The 23,344-nt window shown below is 42.3% G+C and overlaps 1 protein-coding gene across 1 annotated transcript in view; it reads right to left on the bottom strand.

Moving 5' to 3' along the window:
• The window catches only part of PROSER2 (proline and serine rich 2), a 42,179-nt gene that overhangs the window by 14,969 nt on the left and 3,866 nt on the right, over positions 1-23,344 (bottom strand). The window lies entirely within an intron of this gene.

Here is a 23,344-nt window from a genome sequence, read left to right on the forward strand (position 1 = left end):
AAAGTTTGTAAAAGCCATGGTCCTTGCCTAGGAGTATGGCTACCACCGATAGGCTGCTGCAGTAGCCAGCGACCTAGGGAATGAGCACAACAAAATAAAATTAAAAAGTCTCTCCACTCTTGAGAATAGAGATGATTTTTAATGTAAATGTAAGAAAATAGCAGAATTGCCCCTTTTTAGCTATTAATGATATTTGGAAAAAAAAAATCAAAGTTCCATAGATCTTTCTACAGAACACAGTCAAGTAAGCCTCATTGGTTATGAGGGCACATTTACTATGTAAACACAAAGGTTTGAGCGGGCACCATCAAAATATTCCAAAGAAGTGGGATCACCACATGCATACCAATAAACAGTAGCAACAAACAAGAGCAGGAGTATGCATAGAACCAGGGATCACCACAATGTTTATAAATGGAAAAAGATCTTTATTCACAGGACAACGTGTACAAAAACATTTAAAAACATCTAAAAACAAAGATACAGCAATGATGGGTCCACCAAAATAACAATATAGATGTTGACAAAAACATGCCACCCACACAGCAAGTACACATAATCACTCAGTATATAATATAAAGTGCAACTGATACCGACCGCACACACAAAACCTGTGTGCACATCCTAGAAATGTAGGTATTGCAAATCACTGGGCAAATAAATGATTACTCATCGGCCACAAACTGCCAAGGTACCCTACAAGCACCTCAAACTAGTGGGGATCTAGATCCAGAGGGGTTTACTGTTATAAGATGACCATGATAGTTACCCCACTACGTCCGCCTCAGTGGTCCACAAACAGATCCTGCCCAGTCCTCCTGCCAATACCGCTATAGACAGTCTTAAGCCAGCAGGCCTATAATGTCGGATCAGTCAAGCTGTGTGGGTACCAAGACCCACGCGTATCGACGCTCAGGGCCACACTGACCTTGAGGAAGACTCCCTGAGCGTCGATACGCGTGGGTCTTGGTACCCACACAGCTTGACTGATCCGACATTATAGGCCTGCTGGCTTAAGACTGTCTATAGCGGTATTGGCAGGAGGACTGGGCAGGATCTGTTTGTGGACCACTAAGGCGGACGTAGTGGGGTAACTATCATGCATTGGTCATCTTATAACAGTAAACCCCTCTGGATCTAGATCCCCACTAGTTTGAGGTGTTGTAGGGTACCTTGGCCGTTTGTGGCCGATGAGTAATCATTTATTTGCCCAGTGATTTGCAATACCTACATTTCTAGGATGTGCACACGGGTTTTGTGTGTGCGGTCGGTATCAGTTGCACTTTATATTATATACTGAGTGATTATGTGTACTTGCTGTGTGGGTGGCATGTTTTTGTCAACATCTATATTGTTATTTTGGTGGACCCATCATTGCTGTATCTTTGTTTTTAGATGTTTTTAAATGTTTTTGTACACGTTGTCCTGTGAATAAAGATCTTTTTCCATTTATAAACATTGTGGTGATCCCTGGTTCTATGCATACTCCTGCTCTTGTTTGAGGGCACATTTACTATTAGGATCTAGGGGACTGACACAAGGACCTGATTTTCCTTTTAAGGCCCCAGTTCAACCATGCATGATGGCTACTATTATTTAAACATTGTACAAAGATCAGATAGGAACCGGTTAGTTCTCTTGATATCTGGGTGTATCAAGTGTTAAATTCCGACAGACTTAACTTTTATGGCATGCCATTTCTGAAAGGTCAGTTGCTGGAAAACTCCTTTAATTTAACCATTTGATGGTATTTTATGGCTGTATTTAATAAACAGCAAGAAAAATAACAGCAAAATCTGTATTTAGTTTTCCCGTGGCGAGTGCTGACATTTGCGTATAATATAGTTCACTGGGGTTGAACATTACAAAAGGCATTCTAGACTTCCTATCTCACACAACAAAGCACAGATGGAGTTGCCTATAAAAACAAGCCATTGTTTATGATGAATGTCCAAAAGTGAATCATGCTTCAATAATTATATAGAACTAACATATTAATATGCAGGTGTGTTTATTGAAACCACACAGCTAAATGTATTTGACATGAACCATGAAAAAGAAGTGCCTATCCCAGCCAACAATACACAAAAGCCCAAAAGTCAGATGCTTCAAACTACACAATGGTTTACATGTTCCTCTTACTGTATAGAAGCTCTCACAACTAGTACAAAAATATGCATCCTCCATGTCCTTCAGAGCTGCGAATAGCTGGCATTCATGGGTTTAGTATTGTGAACAATGATCTCGGCAGGAAAACACAGAGTTAATAGATGGAATGCCAGATATTCACAATGAAAAAAATACAACTAAAATAACTCAGACCTGTTTGCCTTATAGTCAACATCAGTAAGAATTATAGAATCTATGGTCATCAAAACAGAAATATGTTTCTTCTCATACTGGGTGATCAATTCTCAAGTGTATAGGTGTCAAAATGCCTCTGATAATCCTAATTATTATTCTCAAACCAAACGTGACAATAAATAGACAACTCTACATGCCATGTTTTACAATTACATAAAGCCTCTCTAAACTTTCAAAAAACGTCTCACATCTGATATTCACCACATGTCAGAAGCTTTCTTTGTGGGGGTTTTGGCCATGAGACCTCCCTCAACTGATCAGTGAAACAAGGGGGTAAAAGCACTAAGCTGATCCAGGTTATATTCGTAGAGCAGAGTATGGACTCATAGACAGACCATGGTACTGCAGAAAGGTGGCACATTAGTAGGGTCAATGACAATGAAGAATGCCACCTCCTTCGTGGTCAGTTTGATTTTTGTGTACTGGACAAAGCGGCAGGGATAATAGCTACATAAGAGCCATATTGTGTCTCTCCACCGATTATTCTGTACACAGCACTACATACAGTGGGGGAAATACTGTAAGTATTTGATCCCTTGCTGATTTTGTAAGTTTGCCCACTGACAAAGACATGAACAGTCTATAATTTTAAGGGTAGGTTAATTTTAACATTGAAAGATATAATATCAAAAATAAAATCCAGAAAATCTCATTGTATAAATGATATAAATTTATTAGCATTTTGCAGTGAGAAATGAGCTTATGATTCCCTACCAAACATTAAGAGTTCTGGCTCCTACAGACCAGTTAGACACTCCTAATCAACTCATTGCCTGCATTAAAAACAGCTGTCTTACATAGTCACCTTTATAAAAAGACTTCTGTCTACAGACTCAATTACCATATATTTTTGTGTATAAGCCGAGTTTTTCAGCATTTTTTTGTGCTGAAAACGCCCCCCCATGGCTTACACATAAGTCATTGTCCCAGAAAGACATCGGGGGAGGGGGAGCAGCGGGAGACAGAGGCAGGAGCTAGCGGCTGTGGCTAAAGCCTGTGGCCACTGCTAAAGAGAAAAGAATATTCACTTCTCTTATAGCGCTCACAGTTAAAGCGGCAGCCGCCGGCTTCCAGCACACATCCTACTTACCTTCCCTGCACGCCCTCGTTGCATCTCGTTCCATGCCAGCAGCTCTTCTGGTTGAGCGATCACGTGTCCCCTGCTCATTAACTCCTTAATCCCATATGACGTACTATCCCATCGAGGTGACCTGGGACTTAATTCCCAGTGACGGGATAGTACGTCATATGCGATCGGCCGCGCTCACGGGGGGAGCGCAGCCGATCGAGGCCGTGTGTCAGATAACTATCACAGCTGACATCCGGCACTATGTGCCAGGAGTGGTCACGGACCACCCCTGGCACATTAACCCCCGGAACACGGCGATCAAATATGATTGCAGTGATCCGGCGGTACAAGGAAGCATCGCGCAGGGAGGGGGCTCCCTGCATGCTTCCCTGAGACCCTCGGTACAAGGTGATGTGCTCACCTTGTACCAAGCATCTCCTTCCTGCAGGCTCCGGATCCAAAATGGCCGCGGGGCTACATCCGCGTCCTGCAGGGAGGTGGCTTTCCAGCCCCTGCTCAGAGCAAGCACTGGTAAGCCTGCAGCCCTGCAAGTCAGATCGCTGATCTGACACAGTGCACTGGAAAGTGTCAGATCAGCGATCTGACCCTATAACATGATGTTCCCCCCTGGAGCAATGTTATAAAGTAAAAAAAAAAATATTCACATGTGTAAAAAAAAAAAAATTCCTAAATAAAGAAAAAAAAATATATTGTTCCCATAAATACATTTCTTTATCTAAATAATAAAAAAAAACAATAAAAGTACACATATTTAGTATCACCGCGTGCGTAATGACCCCACCTATAAAACTGTCCTGCTAGTTAACCCCTTCAGTGAACGCGGTAAAAAAAAAAAGAGGCAAAAAACAACGCTTTATTACCATACCGCCGAACAAAAAGTGGAATAACACGTGATCAAAAGACGGATATAAATAACAATGGTACCGCTGAAAACGTTATCTTGTCCCGCAAAAAAACGAGCCACTATACAGCATCATCAGCAAAAAAATAAAAAAGTTATAGTCCTCAGAATAAAGCGATGCAAAATAATTATTTTTTCTATAAAATAGTTTTTATCGTATAAAAGCGCCAAAACATAACAAAAGATATAAATGAGGTGTCGCTGTAATCGTACTGACCCGAACAATAAAACTGCTTTATCAATTTTACAAAACGTAGAACGGTATAAACACCTCCCCCAAAAAGAAATTCATGAATAGCTGGTTTTTGGTCATTCCGCCTCACAAAAATCGGAATAAAAAGCAATCAAAAAATGTCACGTGTCTGAAAATGTTACCAATAAAAACGTCAACTCGTCCCGCAAAAAACAAGACCTCACATGACTCTGTGGACCAAAATATGGAAAAATTATAGCTCTCAAAATGTGGAGACGCAAAAACTTTTTTTTGCAATAAAAAGTGTCTTTTAGTCTGTGTCGGCTGCCAATCATAAAAATCTGCTAAAAAACCCGCTATAAATAGTAAATCAAACCCTCCTTCATCACCTCCTTAGTTAAGGAAAAATAATAAAATTAAAAAAATGTATTTATTTCCATTTTTCCATTAGGGTTAGGATTAGGGCTAGGGTTAGGGCTAGGGTTAGGGCTAGGGTTAGGGTTGTGTTTGGATTAGGGTTTCAGTTAGAATTGGGGGTTTCCACTGTTTAGGCACATCAGGGGCTCTCCAAACGCGACATGGCGTCCGATCTCAATTCCAGCCAATTCTGCGTTGAAAAAGTAAAACAGTGCTCTCCCGTGCGCCCAAACAGGGGTTTACCCCAACATGTGGGGTACCAGCGTACTCAGCACAAATTGGACAACAACTTTTGTGGTCCAATTTCTCCTGTTACCCTTGGAAAAATAGAAAATTGGGGGCGAAAAGATCATTTTTGTGAAAAAATATGATTTTTTATTTTTACAGCTCTGCATTATAAACTTCAGTGAAGCACTTGGTGGGTCAAAGTGCTCACCACACATCTAGATAAGTTCCTTAGGGGGTCTACTTTTTAAAATGGTGTCACTTGTGGGGATTTCAATGTTTAGGCACATCAGGGGCTCTCCAAACGCAACATGGCGTCCCATCTCAATTCCTGTCAATTTTGCATTGAAAAGTCAAACGGCGCTCCTTCCCTTCCGAGCTCTGCCATTTGCCCAAACAGTGGTTTACCCCCACATATGGTGTATCGGCGTACTCAGGACAAAAGTGGGAAATGTTACTTATTAAGTACTTTGTGTGACATATCTCTGTAATTTAAGGGCATAAAAATTCAAAGTTGGAAAATTGCGAAATTTTCTAAATTTTCTCCAAATTTCCATTTTTTTCACAAATAAACGCAGGTAATATCAAAGAAATTTTACCAGTACCATGAAGTACAATATGTCTCGAGAAAACAATGTCAGAATCATCAGGATCTGTGGAAGCGTTCCAGAGTTATAACCTCATAAAGGGACAGTGGTCAGAATTGTAAAAATTGGCCCGGTCATTAACATGCAAACCACCCTTGGGGCTTAAGGGGTTAAGGTAAGGAATATTCACCTCTCTCCAATCCCATAGGTATGGAGTGAATTACCTTAATGAGCCGAGACACGTGATCGCTCGGCTGGAAGAGCTGCTGCCACGGAACGAGATGCAGCGAGGGCATACAGGGAATGTAAAGTAGGTTTTGTTTTTTGTTTTTTTTTTATAGGAGCCATGCATACAAGGACAGTTATGGGGAACCATGCATACAAGGACAGGGATGCGGAGCCATGAATACAAGGACAGGGATGCGGAGCCATGAATACAAGGACAGGGATGCGGAGCCATGAATACAAGGATAGAGGATAAGGAGCCATGCATACAAGGACGGGGAGCCATGCATACAAGGACAGGGATGGGGAGCCATGCATATCAGAATAGGGATGAGGGGACAGTGCATACCAGGATAATGATGAAGGGACAATGCATACTAGGATAGGGATGATGGGACGATGCATACCAGGATAGGGATGAAGGGACGATGCATACCCGGGTTATACTCAAGTCAATAAGTTTTTCCAGTTTTTCATTGCAAAATTAGGTGCTTCGGCTTATACTCGAGTATATACGGTAATCAGTCAGACTCGAACCTCTACAACATTGGCAAGACTAAAGAGCTTTATAAGGATGGGTAAGGATGTCAGGGACAAGATCATAGCCCTGTACAAAGCTGGAATGGGCAACAAAACCATAAGTATGACGCTGGGTGAGGAGACAACTGTTGGTGTAATAGTAAGAAAATGGAAGAAATACAAAATGACTGTCAATCGACATCGATCTGGGGCACCATGCAAAATCTCACCTCATGGGGTATCCTTGATCATGAGTAAAGTGACAGATCAGGCTATAACTACACAGGTGGAACTTGATAATGATCTCAAGGCAGCTGGAACCATAGTCACCAAGAAAACCATTTGTAACACATTACACCATAAAGGTTTAACCCCTTAACAACTGCTAATACACCTTTTAACAGCGGCAGTTAAAAATACTTAAACCACAGCGCCGCTTGTTAATGAAATTTTTTCTATTGGTTCATTTTGATCACTGTGATAGACCCTATCACAGTGATCGAAATAAAAAAAAGTAAATAAAACCCCCCTTTATCACCCCCTTAGTTAGGGAAAAATAATAAAATAAAAAATATATATTTATTTCCATTTTTCCATTAGGGTTAGAGTTGGGCTAAAGTTAGTTGGGCTAAAGCTAGGGTTAGGGTTGGGCTAAAGTGAGTTGAGCTAAAGTTAGGGTTAGGACTAGAGTTAGGGTTGGAATTAGGGTTAGGGGTGTGTAAGAATTAGGGTTGTGGTTAGGGCTATGGTTTGGATTAGGGTTGTGTTGGGGTTAGGGTTAGAGTTGGGATTAGGGTTAGGGGTGTGTTGGGGTTAGGGTTGGAGTTAGAATTGGGGGGTTTCCACTGTTCAGATTCATCAGGGGGTCTCCAAACGCAACATGTCGCTACTATTGATTCCAGCCAACTTTGCGTTCAAAACGTCCAATGGTGCTCCCTCCCCTCTGAGCCCTGCCATGCACCCAAACAGTGGCTTTTCCCCACATATGGGGTATCAGCGTACTCAGGAGAAATTGCACAACAACTTTTGTGGCCCATTTTCTCCTGATACCCTTGTGAAAATAAAAAAAATTGGCTCCAAAGTAATGTTTTTGTGAAAAAAGTTAAATGTTCATTTTTTCGTCCACATTGCTTTAGTTCTTGTGAAGCACCTGAAGGGTTAATAAACTTCTTGAATGTGGTTTTGTGCACCTTGAGGGGTGCAGTTTTTAGAATGGTGTCACTTGTGGCTATTTTCTGTTATATTGGCCTCCAGTCACTAGAAACGTGAGGTTTTTGTAAATTTTGTTGGAAAAATGGGAAATCGCTGGACAACTTTTAACCCTTATAACTTCCTAATAAAAAAATGTTGTTTCCAAAATTGTACTGATGTAAAGTAGACATGTGGGAAATGTTATTTGAAAATTACTAAATTTTCTAAATTTTCACCATATTTCTGTTTTTTTCATAAATAAACGCAAGTCCTATCGAAGAAATTTTACCACTAACGTGAAGTACAATATGTCATGAAAAAACAGTCTCAGAATCAGTGGGATCCATTTAAGCATTCCAGAGTTATAACCACATAAAGTGACAGTGGTCAGAATTGTAAAAAATTGGCCCGGTCATTAAGAACCAAATTGGCTCTAAGTTACTCTGTCACTAAGGGGTTAAAATCTTGCAGTGATCGCAAAGTCTCCCTGCTCAAGAAGGCACATGTGCACACCCATCTGATGTTTGCCAATGAACACATGGATGATTCTGTGAGTGATTGGGAGAAGGTGCTGTGGTCAGATGAGACAAAAATTGAGCTCTTTGGCATTAACTCAACTTGACATTTTTGGAGGAAGAGAAATGCTGCCTATGACCCAAAGAACATCGTCCTCCCTGTGAAGCATGGCGGTGGAAACATTATGTTTTGTGGGGGGTTTCTCTATTAAGGGCACATGACTACTTCACCACATCAATAGGAGAATGGATGGAGCCATGTGTTAGGGCTAGCGGAACGCACCGAGAAAATAGAGATGTTTATTATAAATGGTGCGTTCGCAGCCCGGGGTCCACCGTGCAGGAGGAACCTGCTGCTAGCAAATGGCGGCACTGTTAGGCGGTATAGACTAGCTCTGTTACTCCACAGAGTAGCTGTGAAAGGGAAGCACTGCGCCCTGTTAGCCTCACAGGAGCACAAGCTTACTGCCAAGCTGATAGCAGTCAGTGGTTATGCAACATGCAATCTCCTCACCGGAGGTGCCGGTATTCTAGGGGCTTATTTCAGCCGGGTCCCTGAACACACTCATACATAACCACACTGGCGCAAAGCACATATATGAATTGATACTAGCGCATGGCCGTGCGGCCATGCGAGCCTTAAATAGTTGCAGCACGTTTAGCACCTTTCAAAGAAGGACTAATGGAGAGCTGCAGTACCTGAGCATGTGACCCCAGATCTGCACTGAGAGATCTTGCCCTGGGCATGCTCAGAGTGCAAAGCAGGATTTAGTCCTATCACCTACAAGGACCTTAGCTGCAGCATCTGATCATGTGACCCTCGATCTTCACTAAGAGATCTTATTCTGGGCATGCTCAGAATGTAAAAAGCAGGACTTAGCCCCAGAAGCGTCCGCTCGCCGCTGCCCAGCACTGACTTCAATGGCAGAAGCAGGAAATGCAGCAGTAACTCTTAGCACAGAGTCAGACTGAGCGAGACGCTGGGATCGACGTCTCCGCTGAGCAGGCTCCACTGCGGCAGGAGAAGAATGGGAGAGCGCAGCGGAGATGGCCCGAGATTCCCCCTGTGCAGAGGCAGGAACTCGACCCCTAACACCATGGACCGTAAAATCCTGAGTGACAACCTCCTTTCCTCTGCCATGACATTAAAATAAAAATGGGTCGTGGCTGGGTCTTCCAGCAAGACAATGACCTAAAACATACAGCCAAGGCAACAAAGGAGTGGCTCAAAAAAAAAGTAAATTGAGGTCATGGAGTGGCCTAGCAAGTCTCCAGACCTTAATCCCATAGAAAACTTATGGAGGGAGTTGAAGCTCCGAGTTGCCAAGCGACAGGCTCAAAATCTTAAAAGATTTAGAGATGATCTGCAAAGAGGAGTGGACCAAAATTCCTCCTGACATGTGCACAAACCTCATCATCAACTGCAAAGAATGTCTGACTGCTGTGCTTGCCAACAAGGGTTTTGCCCATATTTCTCACTGCAAAATGCAAATACATTTATATAATTGATACAACGTGATGTCTGGATTTTATTTTTGATATTCTAGCTCTCAATGTTACAATTAACTTACCCTTAACCCCTTTCTGACCTCGGACGGGATAGTACGTCCAAGGTCAGATCCCCTGCTTTGATGCAGGGCTCCGCGGTGAGCCCGCATCAAAGCCGGGACATGTCAGCTGTTTTGAACAGCTGACATGTGCCCGTAATAGGTGCGGGCAGAATCGCGATCTGCCCGCACCTATTAACTAGTTAAATGCCGCTGTCAAACGCAGACAGCGGCATTTAACTACCGCTTCCGGCCGGGCGGCCGGAAATGACATCATCGCCGACCCCGTCACATGATCGGGGGTCGGCGATGCATCAGGATGGTAACCATAGAGGTCCTAGAGACCTCTATGGTTACTGATCACCGGTGGCTGTGAGCGCCACCCTGTGGTCGGCGCTCACAGCACACCTGCATTTCTGATACATAGCAGCGAACAGCAGATTGCTGCTATGTAGCAGAGGCGATCGAGTTGTGCCTGCTTCTAGCCTCCCATGGAGGCTATTGAAGCATGGCAAAAGTTAAAAAAAAAAGTTAAAAAAAATGTGAAAAAAATAAAAAAAATATAAAAGTTTAAATCACCCCCCTTTCGCCCCAATCAAAATAAATCAATAAAAAAAAATCAAATCTACACATATTTGGTATCATAGTTACATAGTTATTAAGGTTGAAGGAAGACTATATGTCCATCTAGTTCAACCCATAGCCTAACCTAACATGCCCTAACATGTTGATCCAGAGGAAGGCAAAAAAAACCCATGTGCAAAGAGTAAGCTCCACATTGGGGAAAAAAAATTCCTTCCCGACTCCACATACGGCAATCAGACTAGTTCCCTGGATCAACGCCCTATCAAGGAATCTAGTGTATATACCCTGTAACATTATACTTTTCCAGAAATGTATCCAGTCCCCTCTTAAATTTAAGTAATGAATCACTCATTACAACATCACACGGCAGAGAGTTCCATAGTCTCACTGCTCTTACAGTAAAGAATCCGCGTCTGTTATTATGCTTAAACCTTTTTTCCTCCAACCCGTTTCAGGTCTATGATTAAAAAGATCATCAGAAAGGTCTTTGTACTGTCCCCTCATATATTTATACATTAAAATAAGATCACCCCTTAGTCTTCGTTTTTCCAAACTAAATAGCCCCAAGTGTAATAACCTATCTTGGTATTGCAGACCCCCCAGTCCTCTAATAACCTTGGTCGCTCTTCGCTGCACCAGCTCCAGTTCAGCTATGTCTTTCTTATACACCGGAGACCAGAACTGTGCACAGTATTCTAAGTGTGGTCGAACTAGTGACTTGTATAGAGGTAAAATTATATTCTCCTCATGAGCATCTATGCCTCTTTTAATGCATCCCATTATTTTATTTGCCTTTGTAGCAGCTGCCTGACACTGGCCACTGAATTTAAGTTTGTCATCCACCCATACACCCAGGTCTTTTTCATTGACGGTTTTGCCCAGAGTTTTAGAATTAAGCACATAATTATACATCTTATTACTTCTACCCAAGTGCATGACCTTACATTTATCCCCATTAAAGCTCATTTGCCATTTATCAGCCCAAGCTTCTAGTTTACATAAATCATCCTGTAATATAAAATTGTCCTCTTCTGTATTGATTACCCTGCAGAGTTTAGTGTCATCTGCAAATATTGAAATTCTACTCTGAATGCCCCCTACAAGGTCATTAATAAATATGTTAAAAAGAAGAGGGCCCAATACTGACCCCTGTGGTACCTCACTGCTAACCGCTACCCAGTCCGAGTGTGCTCCATTAATAACCACCCTTTGTTTCCTATCCCTGAGCCAGCTCTCAACCCACTTGCACATATTTTCCCCTATCCCCATTATTCTCATTTTATGTATCAACCTTTTGTGTGGCACCGTATCAAAAGCTTTTGAAAAGTCCATATACACTACATCCACTGGGTTCCCTTGGTCCAATCCGGAACTTACCTCTTCATAGAAACTGATCAAATTAGTCTGACATGAACGGTCCCTAGTAAACCCGTGCTGATACTGGGTCATGAGGTTATTCCTCTTCAGATACTCCAGCATAGCGTCCCTTAGAATGCCCGCCAGGATTTTACCCACAGTAGATGTTAAGCTTACTGGCCTATAGTTTCCGAGTTCAGTTTTTGTTCCCTTTTTGAATATTGGCACCACATTTGCTATACGCCAGTCCTGTGGCACAGACCCTGTTATTATGGAGTCTTTAAAGATTAAAAATAATGGTCTATCAATGACTGTACTTAATTCCTGCAGTACTCGAGGGTGTATCCCATCCGGGCCCAGAGATTTGTCAATTTTAGCGATTTTTAGACGCCGCCGCACTTCCTGCTGGGTTAAGCAGGTGACATTTAATTGGGAATTTTTATCACTAGACATTTTGTCTGCCATGGGATTTTTCTTGTGTAAATACTGATGAAAAAAAGTCATTTAGCATATTGGCTTTTTCCTCATCCACCATCTCACCCAGACTATTTTTAAGGGGGCCAACACTATCATTTTTTAGTTTCTTACTATTTATGTAGTTAAAGAATATTTTAGGATTATTTTTACTCTCTCTGGCAATGAGTCTCTCTGTCTCAATCTTTGCTGCCTTGATTTGCTTTTTACAGAATTTATTAAATTTTCTGTATTTATTTAATGCCTCCTCACTACCTACTTCCTTTAATTCTCTAAATGCTTTCTTTTTGTCCCTTATTGCGCCCCTTACAGCTCTATTTAGCCATATTGGTTTCCTCCTATTTCTAATATGTTTATTCCCATACGGTATATACTGTGCACAGGTCCTATCCAGGATGCTAATAAACGTCTCCCATTTTCTCTGTGTATTTTTGTGTCTCAGGATATCGTCCCAGTTAATTGCACCAAGATCCTCTCTCATCCGTTGGAAATTTGCCCTCCTGAAGTTTAGTGTCCTTGTAACCCCTCTACTACACATCTTTTTAAAGGATACATGAAAACTTATTATTTTGTGATCGCTATTTCCCAAGTAACCCCCAACCCTTATATTTGATATGCGGTCTGGCCTGTTGGTTAATATTAGGTCTAGCAGTGCCCCCCTTCTTGTTGGGTCCTGAACCAGTTGTGAAAGGTAATTGTCTCTCATAATTGTCAAAAACCGATTACCTTTGCTGGAACTGCAGGTTTCTGTTCCCCAATCTATTTCAGGGTAGTTGAAGTCCCCCATAATAATGACTTCTCCTTGAGTCGCAGCTTCATCTATTTGCTTTACGAGGATATTCTCCATTGCTTCCATTATTTTTGGAGATTTATAACAAACCCCTATCAGTAATTTATTATTTTTCCCCCCTCCCCTTATCTCCACCCACAGGGATTCTACATTTTCATTAAATTCACCTATATTATCGCGCAGGATGGGTTTTAAGGATGATTTTACATATAGACACACCCCTCCCCCTCGCTTATCTGTACGGTCATTTCTGAACAGGCTATAGCCCTGCAAGTTAACAGCCCAGTCATGGCTCTCATCCAGCCACGTTTCAGATATCCCCACCATGTCATAATTATGCTCCAACAACATTAGTTCTAATTCGTCCATTTTGTTGGCGAGGCTTCTGGCATTAGTATACATGCACTTTATGTTCCTCTCTGTACTTCTATTTCTTAAATTATTAACTGTTCTGACCCCACCCCCCATGCCACCGCCACCCCCAACTTCCTTATTTGTGCCCAGGACTCTGTCTGCACTATCTTCCCCTCCTATAAAATGAATACCCTCCCCCCCAATTCCTAGTTTAAACACTCCTCCAGCCTTCTAGCCATTCTCTCCCCCAGCACAGCTGCACCCTCCCCATTGAGGTGCAGCCCGTCCCTAGCGTAGAGCCTGTAGCCAACTGAGAAGTCGGCCCAGTTCTGCAGGAACCCAAACCCCTCTTTCCTACACCAATTCTTGAGCCACTTATTAACCTCCCTAATCTCCCGTTGCCTCTCTGGCGTGGCACGTGGTACCGGCAGTATTTCGGAAAATACCACGTTGGAGGTCCTTGCTTTCAGCTTGCAGCCTAATTCCCTGAAATCATCTTTAAGGACCTTCCACCTACCTCTAACTTTGTCATTAGTGCCAATGTGCACCATGACCGCTGGGTCCTCACCAGCCCCTCCCAATAATCTGTCCACCCGATCAGCGATGTGTCGGACTCGAGCGCCAGGTAGGCAGCACACCATTCGACGATCCCTGTCTTTGTGACAGATTGCCCTATCTGTTCCCCTAATAATTGAGTCGCCCACTACCAGCACCTGTCTGGCCTGCCCTGCTCTCCTATTTCCCTCCTTACTGGAGCAGTCACTCCTCCGGCTTTCAGAGGACATGCCTGGCTGCAGCAGTGCTACCCCTGTACTGGCACCCCCCTCATCTGCCAACTTAGCAAACTTATTGGGGTGTTCCAGATCAGGACTAGCCTCCCTGGCACTCTTCCCTCTACCCCGCTTCCTAACTGTCACCCAGCTTGCTACTTCATTGTCCTGCAGCTCCATGCCACCATCCCCCCCTCATCTGTCCCATTGAGCGTCTGCTCCGTGAGCAGAAGACTCCTCTCCATGTTGTCTATGGATCTCAGTGTTGCCAGCTGCACATTTAGAGTCAGAATCTGGGTTTCCAAATGCACAACGTGCTCACATCTCGCACAGCAGTATGCACCCTCGATCGGCTGCTCAAGGACTGCATACATGTGGCAAGATGTGCACTGGATGGCATTAACAATCGTGGAGCACATTTCCTAATGGGGATTGCACCAGACAGAACAGTTCAATATAAAAAAAATATATATATATAAATAAATACAAAGTATTAATAAAAATCAGACAGCAATTCAGTAATTCCTCCCCTGAAAACTCCCTGACTCCAAAGTCACTGAATCACAAGTCACACTTACCGCCGTCCACACTTACACTCAGCTCACACTCAGCTCGCTCTGCTGAAGATTTATAGAGATTTTTTTTTTTTTTTTCCTAGTTCCCCTCAACAGCAATCAACCTTGCTGTTCAAATGCACTTCCAAAAAGGACTTGAGCCCCAAACAGCTGCCCCTTATAAACCCTTAACTATGAGCCCCCACCCTAAGTTAACCCTTATGAATATAGCTACCCCCAATTCAGCAACTCACACCAATTCACACAGGTATTTGTTAAAGGCTTTCCAAATACCTCTTCACTGAATCACAAGTCACACTTACCGCCGTCCACACTTACGCTCTGGTCACACTCAGCTCGCTCACACTCGCTCTGCTGAAGATTAATAGAGATTTTTTTTTTTCCCTAGTTCCCCTCAACAGCAATCAACCTTGCTGTTCAAATGCACTTCCAAAAAGCACTCAGAATCGCCCGATCTATCAATTTAAAAGAAGCATTAACCTGATTGCTAAATGGCGTAGCGAGAAAAAAAATCGAAACGCCAGAATTACGTTTTTTAGGTCGCCGCGACATTGCATTAAAATGCAATAACGGGCGATCAAAAGAACGTATCTGCACCAAAATGCTATCATTAAAAACGTCATCTCGGCGCGCAAAAAATAAGCCCTCAACCGACCCCAGATCACGAAAAATGGAGACGCTACGAGTATCGGAAAATGGCGCAATTTTTTTTTTTTTAGCAAAGTTTGGAATTTTTTTTCACCACTTAGATAAAAAATAACCTAGTCATGTTAGGTGTCTATGAACTCGTACTGACCTGGAGAATCATAATGGCAGGTTAGTTTAGCATTTAATGAACCTAGCAAAAAAGCCAAACAAAAAACAAGTGTGGGATTGCACTTTTTGTGCAATTTCACCGCACTTGGAATTTTTTTCCCGTTTTCTAGTACACGACATGCTAAAACCAATGATGTCGTTCAAAAGTACAACTCGTCCCGCAAAAAATAAGCCCTCACATGGCCAAATTGACGGAAAAATAAAAAAGTTATGGCTCTGGGAAGGAGGGGAGTGAAAAACGAACACGGAAAAACGAAAAATCCCAAGGTCATGAAGGGGTTAAAATTTTTGGCGTGTTCATGTCTTTGTCAGTGGGCAAACTCACAAAATCAGTAAGGGATCAAATAATTATTTCCCCCACTGTACTACACATGATATAGTCTTATGAAGATATTGTTGAATTAGAATTGTAAAAATGTCTTAATGATTTGTATTTTGTTGTCTGATAGCATAGAAAAAACTGTTGGTGAGTCCAGATTCCTGTCCTCGAATACCCCATGTCAGAAGAAAATGAGTGCAAAATATTACACATTGGGTGACTAGAAGTTTATGGTCTTTATCTATCTGATTACTTTATGTGTATGCATACCACTCAGAATTAATTTAGTCTAGCATTCCTCAAACATGAGATGTAGCCTAGTACTATAAGTTTCGCTCAGGTCTGCCAAATGCACAAGCAAAATACTATACTTATCACCTATAGATACACAGTGGATAAAACACAATGAACTTTAACTTACAAGGCTTTCGTCAGATCTTTGCTGAATACAAAACAACAAATCGATTCTCGGAATATTCAGCAGTATGTTCCCAGCCAGTCCTCAACAGTGATAAGGAAGAACAGGCGCAAGAAACAATTTATACAGTTTATTAAAGGTTGTCTGAGGAATGTTCTGAGATTCAGAATGCACTTGGGCACACAAATCATGAAGATTCACTGCTGGCAGTTCCCTTTTGCAATTGCTGACAAATGATAGCTAAGCCAATGCAGGACTCATTGGTGAAGAGGATAGTCCTCCATTCCAGCCTTCATTGTCATCTTGCTCTACAGGCCCGGGCTCAGGTTAGCTCTCCCATCGAACAGAAGGCAGAATCAGTGGCCCCATTTCTACTGTAATATATGTATCACAGCCCCCATGTCTTCTGTGATGTCTATGCTACAGAACCATGTCTTATTCGAAGTCTATGTCGCAGGCCCCATGTCTCTTGTAATGTACAGGTCCTTCTCAAAAAATTAGCATATAGTGTTAAATTTCATTATTTACCATAATGTAATGATTACAATTAAACTTTCATATATTATAGATTCATTATCCACCAACTGAAATTTGTCAGGTCTTTTATTGTTTTAATACTGATGATTTTGGCATACAACTCCTGATAACCCAAAAAACCTGTCTCAATAAATTAGCATATTTCACCCATCCAATCAAATAAAAGTGTTTTTTAATAACAAACAAAAAAAACATCAAATAATAATGTTCAGTTATGCACTCAATACTTGGTCTGGAATCCTTTGGCAGAAATGACTGCTTCAATGCGGCGTGGCATGGAGGCAATCAGCCTGTGACACTGCTGAGATGTTATGGAAGCCCAGGATGCTTCAATAGCGGCCTTAAGCTCATCCAGAGTGTTGGGTCTTGCGTCTCTCAACTTTCTCTTCACAATATCCCACAGATTCTCTATGGGGTTCAGGTCAGGAGAGTTGGCAGGCCAATTGAGCACAGTAATACCATGGTCAGTAAACCATTTACCAGTGGTTTTGGCACTGTGAGCAGGTGCCAGGTCGTGCTGAAAAATGAAATCTTCATCTCCATAAAGCATTTTAGCCGATGGAAGCATGAAGTGCTCCAAAATCTCCTGATAGCTAGCTGCATTGACCCTGCCCTTGATGAAACACAGTGGACCAACACCAGCAGCTGGCATGGCACCCCACACCATCACTGACTGTGGGTACTTGACACTGGACTTCAGGCATTTTGGCATTTCCTTCTCCCCAGTCTTCCTCCAGACTCTGGCACCTTGATTTCCGAATGACATGCAAAATTTGCTTTCATCAGAAAAAAGTACTTGGGACCACTTAGCAACAGTCCAGTGCTGCTTCTCTGTAGCCCAGGTCAGGCGCCTCTGCCGCTGTTTATGGTTCAAAAGTGGCTTTACCTGGGGAATGCGGCACCTGTAGCCCATTTCCTGCACACGCCTGTGCACGGTGGCTCTGGATGTTTCCACACCAGACTCAGTCCACTGCTTCCTCAGGTTCCCCAAGGTCTGGAATCGGTCCTTCTCCACAATCTTCCTCAGGGTCCGGTCTCCTCTTCTCGTTGTACAGCGTTTTCTGCCACATTGTTTCCTTCCAACAGACTTACCATTGAGGTGCCTTGATACAGCACTCTGGGAACAGCCTAGTTGTTGAGAAATTTCTTTCTGGGTCTTACCCTCTTGCTTGAGGGTGTCAATGATGGCCTTCTTGACATCTGTCAGGTCGCTAGTCTTACCCATGATGGGGGTTTTGAGTAATGAACCAGGCAGGGAGTTTATAAAAGCCTCAGGTATCTTTTGCATGTGTTTAGAGTTAATTAGTTGATTCAGAAGATTAGGGTAATAGGTCGTTTAGAGAACCTTTTCTTGATATGCTAATTTATTGAGACAGGTTTTTTGGGTTATCAGGAGTTGTATGCCAAAATCATCAGTATTAAAACAATAAAAGACCTGACAAATTTCAGTTGGTGGATAATGAATCTATAATATATGAAAGTTTAATTGTAATCATTACATTATGGTAAATAATGAAATTTAACACAATATGCTAATTTTTTGAGAAGGACCTGTATATACTGCATCCCTCATGTCTCCTGTGATGTGATGTATATACAACAGTCTCGAGGGCTCCTATGTGATGTATACACAGCAGTCTCAGTGTCTCCTATCTGATGTATACACAGCAGCCTAAGTGTCTCTTATGTGATGTATACTGCCTAAAACTTTTGCAAAGTAATTATATATATATATATATATACACACACACACACACACACACAATATTAATTAGTATAGTCATTCAACTGTCATGAAACAATCTATTACATATTTAGTTTATGGCTATATAAAATGCCTTATTTACATCAGTAATTTCTTCTTATTGTACAGGTGTGGTCCTGGGAAGACTTACATTATATAATTTATTTGCCAATGTATGGAAACACCTGCTTACCTGAACTGGACAGTTTGTATGTGTGGAGACAGTTCATGATCTTTTAACCTTTTCATACAAAGGCACGCACCTCTACAACATCTTTGAATAACTAGTCTCTGGGATTTTAACCCAGTGAAGACTTGTTTCTTTGTTTAAAACATTCATTCTATAGTATCTGCAGTTCTGCTTGAAAATCCAGTATGACAAGTTGGTGAAGAGATAAGATTGGCTGAACAGTAGTTTATTCATGAGTGACTCAACTAGTTGTCAGCTAGCCTTAAAGGGGTTGTCTGGTCCCAAACTCTGCAGTCGCTCTATGTGACTGCAGACTTGTGAATCCTCACATCGTGCACACTGCGAGCTATAAGGATCCTGCGGCTCTGGGAACTTCAGTCAAGTGACTATGCCACTACATATACAACCACAATGTTTTACATACGGACTGATGTTCTACAAGTAACAAAAAAAATCACAGCGTGCACTGGTCTGATCTATTTTTGGGTGAGATTCGCCATGTGGATAACACATAGACTCCATCCACAGGGCATCTGTTTTTTACAGATCCATTGCAATTATTAAAGGAATGTTCTATTCTTCTGTCTTAAGAAGAAGCAGACTAATCCAGTGACTACTCTCAGCTGTCCGGTTCACAGGAGGGTATATTCCTGATGATTGACATTTCAGGCCAGCAAGCCGTTCAACTTTGGAGCAGCACTTGCCAGCAATAAACCATAGCATCTGAAGAATGGAGAAGATTTTTAACAAGAAGCTCTAAACTTCCTTGGTTTTACAAGCACTTTCCAATTTTTACCATTTAATAACTTGAGACAACCCCCTTGACATAGAAAACTTAATTTGGACTTTAAATTTGTCCATCTGAACCTGGCCTTATGCCTCACTGAGACATCCATTTTTATGTACCATCAGTGTTTATTATGGATAGAAAATGTACCCATTACAGTGGGCAGTTCGTATGTTCATGTTTTTCCTTTGTTTTTCCTTTTTTCTGCGGAGTGGAGATACGTCTGTTTTTTGATCCAAAGCATAGATCAAACTCAAGTCTATGGTTCCATGAAACACATGGATAGCACCTGAATGCCATCCACGTTACCTCCACTTGGTTTCCGTTTTGCATGTTTGTTTGATAGGAGAACCTACAGGAATCAGTTTTTTTCATGCATACAAGTAAACCTGATACAACAGTAATAAAATAGAAACTGACGCACTGACACTAAACTCATGAAAGGTCCATAAAATCATTTGGTGTACTTTTAGAAAGTGTAGTGTTAGTTTACACCACTTACGACTCAGCTTAGGCTAGGACTAGACTGCTTTTGTAATAATTGTCAGGCGCATACGCTCACAAGGTGTGTCCCGACAAAGGCCATTTTTAGGATAAGACATCCATCCACCAAAAAGTTTACTGCAAGGTACACGGTAATTTTCTTTGCAGTGGGCCTCAGTACAGGAACGACTAGTCTGCTGTGCCTTCCTATACAGTTAAACCAATGGTATGCCAACACTAACCGGTCAGATAAGAGGCCAAAAGAACACATTTTTGGCCTCCGTCTGACGAATGGCCATCTATGGCAATATTACAATATATTTTTGGAAAAGCTACTCACAGATACCGTAGGCTAAGTGTACTACATGCCTACCTTACTTACACGCAACCTTCAATCCCCTCACAAGATCTCCTTCTCTATTCCCCTCTTATCTTTTCTTCCCACAACCGCATGCAAGACTTCTCCCGTGCTTCCCCCATACTCTGGAACTCTCTACCCCAACACATCAGACTCTCGCCTACCATAGAAACCTTCAAAAAAACCTGAAGACTCACCTCTTCCGACAAGCCTACAGCCTGCAGTGATCCTGAAGTTACTGAACCGCCGCACAACCAACCAGCTCTACCCTCTCCTAGTGTATCCTCAACCATCATCTGTAGACTGAGCCCTCGTGGGCAGGGTCCTCCCTCCGTCTGTACCTGTTAGTGCCTTGTTTTTTACTCATGTTTATTGTATTTGTCTATATGTGCCCCTTTTCACATGTAAAGCACCATGGAATAAATGGCGCTATAAAAATGTATAATAATAATAATAATAGATGCAGTACCTAGCCTTACTTTGTATCAGAAATTTGCCACCAAATTTTGACGCACAGCCCTGCTCCGATAAAGTAATAAACCCATGGGTCTATGTTGGATGAATGACAGACAGCATCTAGTGCACCTAATAAATGTAATACAAGGCAAGTAATACAGGTTTTTAGCGCAAACTATACCAGAATTCTTGTTGATTTAGGTTGTTTCAATAGAAAAAGACAATACTAAAAAAAAAAGGAAGAGCTTCTAAGTCCAAGTTGCAACTCTGCCTCCTGCTGTAGAAAGTCACAATTGGCGGACACCAGACACACCGCCAGTTTAATATTCTAGGCAATTGCTAGTTATACAATCACTAATGAACGATCGTAAACTTTGGGCTTTAGGGTATGTGCACACATTGAATATTTGCAGCAGATTTTTCTACAGCAAAAACAGAATGTTGGCAGAAAAAAAATGCTGCTTAAAAGAACGTATGTTTTTGATATATTATTTCCTGCGATTTTACGAGTTATCCCCTATTCATTTGAAACGCTGAAAAAAACACTGAAAGAGCTGAAGTGTCGCAGATTAAAAAGCGCTATGATAGTTTAAATCCGCAAGGAAGGAAGAAACAGCATGAGCGGGATTTTTCAGAAATTTCCTGGTATTGTAAAATCTTGCAAAAAACATGCAAAAAAAAAAAAAATGGCAAAAACGAAGAGATATTGCAGGAGAAGCAATTCCATAAGGTGTTTTCTGTAGAACATGAGATTTCCCTCTGCGGATCTGTCAGGAGAATACACGTAAGGCTACGTTCACATTTGCGTTGTTGGGCGCAGCGTCGTCAACGTGACGCAACCAACAACGCATGTGCACAACGCTGCGTTTTGCGACGCATGCGTTGTCATAAGAAAGCACAGAGCAGGAATTTTGGCGCAGGGAAAACGCTACAAGTAGCGTCCTCTGTGCCCTGTCTGTGCGTCTATATGACGCATGCGTCGTAAAACGCAGTACAACACATACTGGCGCATGTCCATGCGCCCCCCATGTTAAAGATAGTGCCGCATGACGCATGCGTCGGTATACGTTGACGACGCTGCGCCCAACAACGCAAATGTGAACGTAGCCTTACTCACACGTGTGTGTATTATGGAGCGGCACAATGTAATGTCTGCTGCCGGCCCAGGGAAGCAGCTAGAAGAATAAAATCTCCATGCTGCCCTGCGCTTTTTCTTTGTAAAGGAAAAATATCATTTATTTTCAATTTTTACTAATTTATTTGTTTTTAAGTAAATGCAAATTCTTTAATCTTAGTCTCTTGTCAAACAAATAACAGTATGATATCATGCTCCGGGGTGAAAATGGCGCGGGGAACCACTGTAACAAACACCTGCTGTGTGTACACATGACACCTTCTATCCTGCGTGAATGGGAAGCAACAGATAGAGTTAGGGCTCATACTCACTTGCGAGCAACTTGGATGAGTCTCGCACGGCAATACCCAGCCCGGTGCTCAGGAGCGGAGCGTGCGGCTGCATGTATTGCTATGCGCCGCACGCTCCGATCTGAGTGCCGGGTATTGACGTGCGAGACTCATTCGAGTTGCTCGCAAGTGAGTATGACCCCTAAATGGAAGACTGACCCCAGAAACCGCAGACACATCTATCTCCTGCAGATTGGAATGCCATTTGCACAATCTTTCTAATCTCCTTATCTCCAGTAGGTTTTCTTCAGAAGTAAACCATCAGGTTATTCAGTGATAGCAAGAAACAGAAAATTGCTATTTTCCAGTTTTTCAGCGGAAAATATACCAGACCACTGTCTGTACGGAATTCACGCTTGACAGAATGTTCTGTATTTTATAGGCTTTTATGTATTTTTTGCACTGATTGTGCTATTCTGTTTTTTGCTAAAAAAAACACCCACTCTTCATAATGTGAATTATTTTAATGTATTTTAAAGTTACAAACAGGAGTAAGTAAAAAAATAGAAGAGTTTCAGATCTTTCCATTATAGTTTTCTCTTGGTTTATAGGTAATCCCTCTATTTGTTGTGGCTGTCGAACAGCCATGGGACATGCATCTGCTGGGACTCAAATATATTTTTCGAGCATAATGAAGACACTCAGTTAGCACCCGAGCATGCTCAGATAACACCTTAGCCAAGCACATTCGCTCATCACTGGGTTCCCATTGCGTTATGGGAACGCGCTTAACGGACAGCGTTGCACGGCGAAATTAACGCCGTGCAACGCGTCCGTTAGCGCGCCCATTCACGGCAATGGGAACGCGCAGCACTAGCGCGTGCCATGTTCGGCACGCGCTAGCGACGCGCCGGTGTTTCCTGGCGCGCCGCGGACGCTGCTCGCAGCGTCCGAGGCGCGCCCGCGGTCCGTTCCCCGCTTTCGCAGATCGGGGATCTGCGAGAGAGGGGACGTTACAGCGACCCCAGGACGCGGCCCCATTAAAAACATTGCGTTAGCGCAACCCGCTAGCGCTAGCGCTAAACGGGTTGCACTAACGCAATGTGACCCTAGTCTAATAATTATCTAAGGGCTATATCAGTTATAATTTTTTC

The sequence above is a fragment of the Ranitomeya imitator genome, chromosome 4 (genome assembly GCF_032444005.1).
Source record: "Ranitomeya imitator isolate aRanImi1 chromosome 4, aRanImi1.pri, whole genome shotgun sequence".
NCBI classification, from domain to species: domain Eukaryota; kingdom Metazoa; phylum Chordata; class Amphibia; order Anura; family Dendrobatidae; genus Ranitomeya; species Ranitomeya imitator.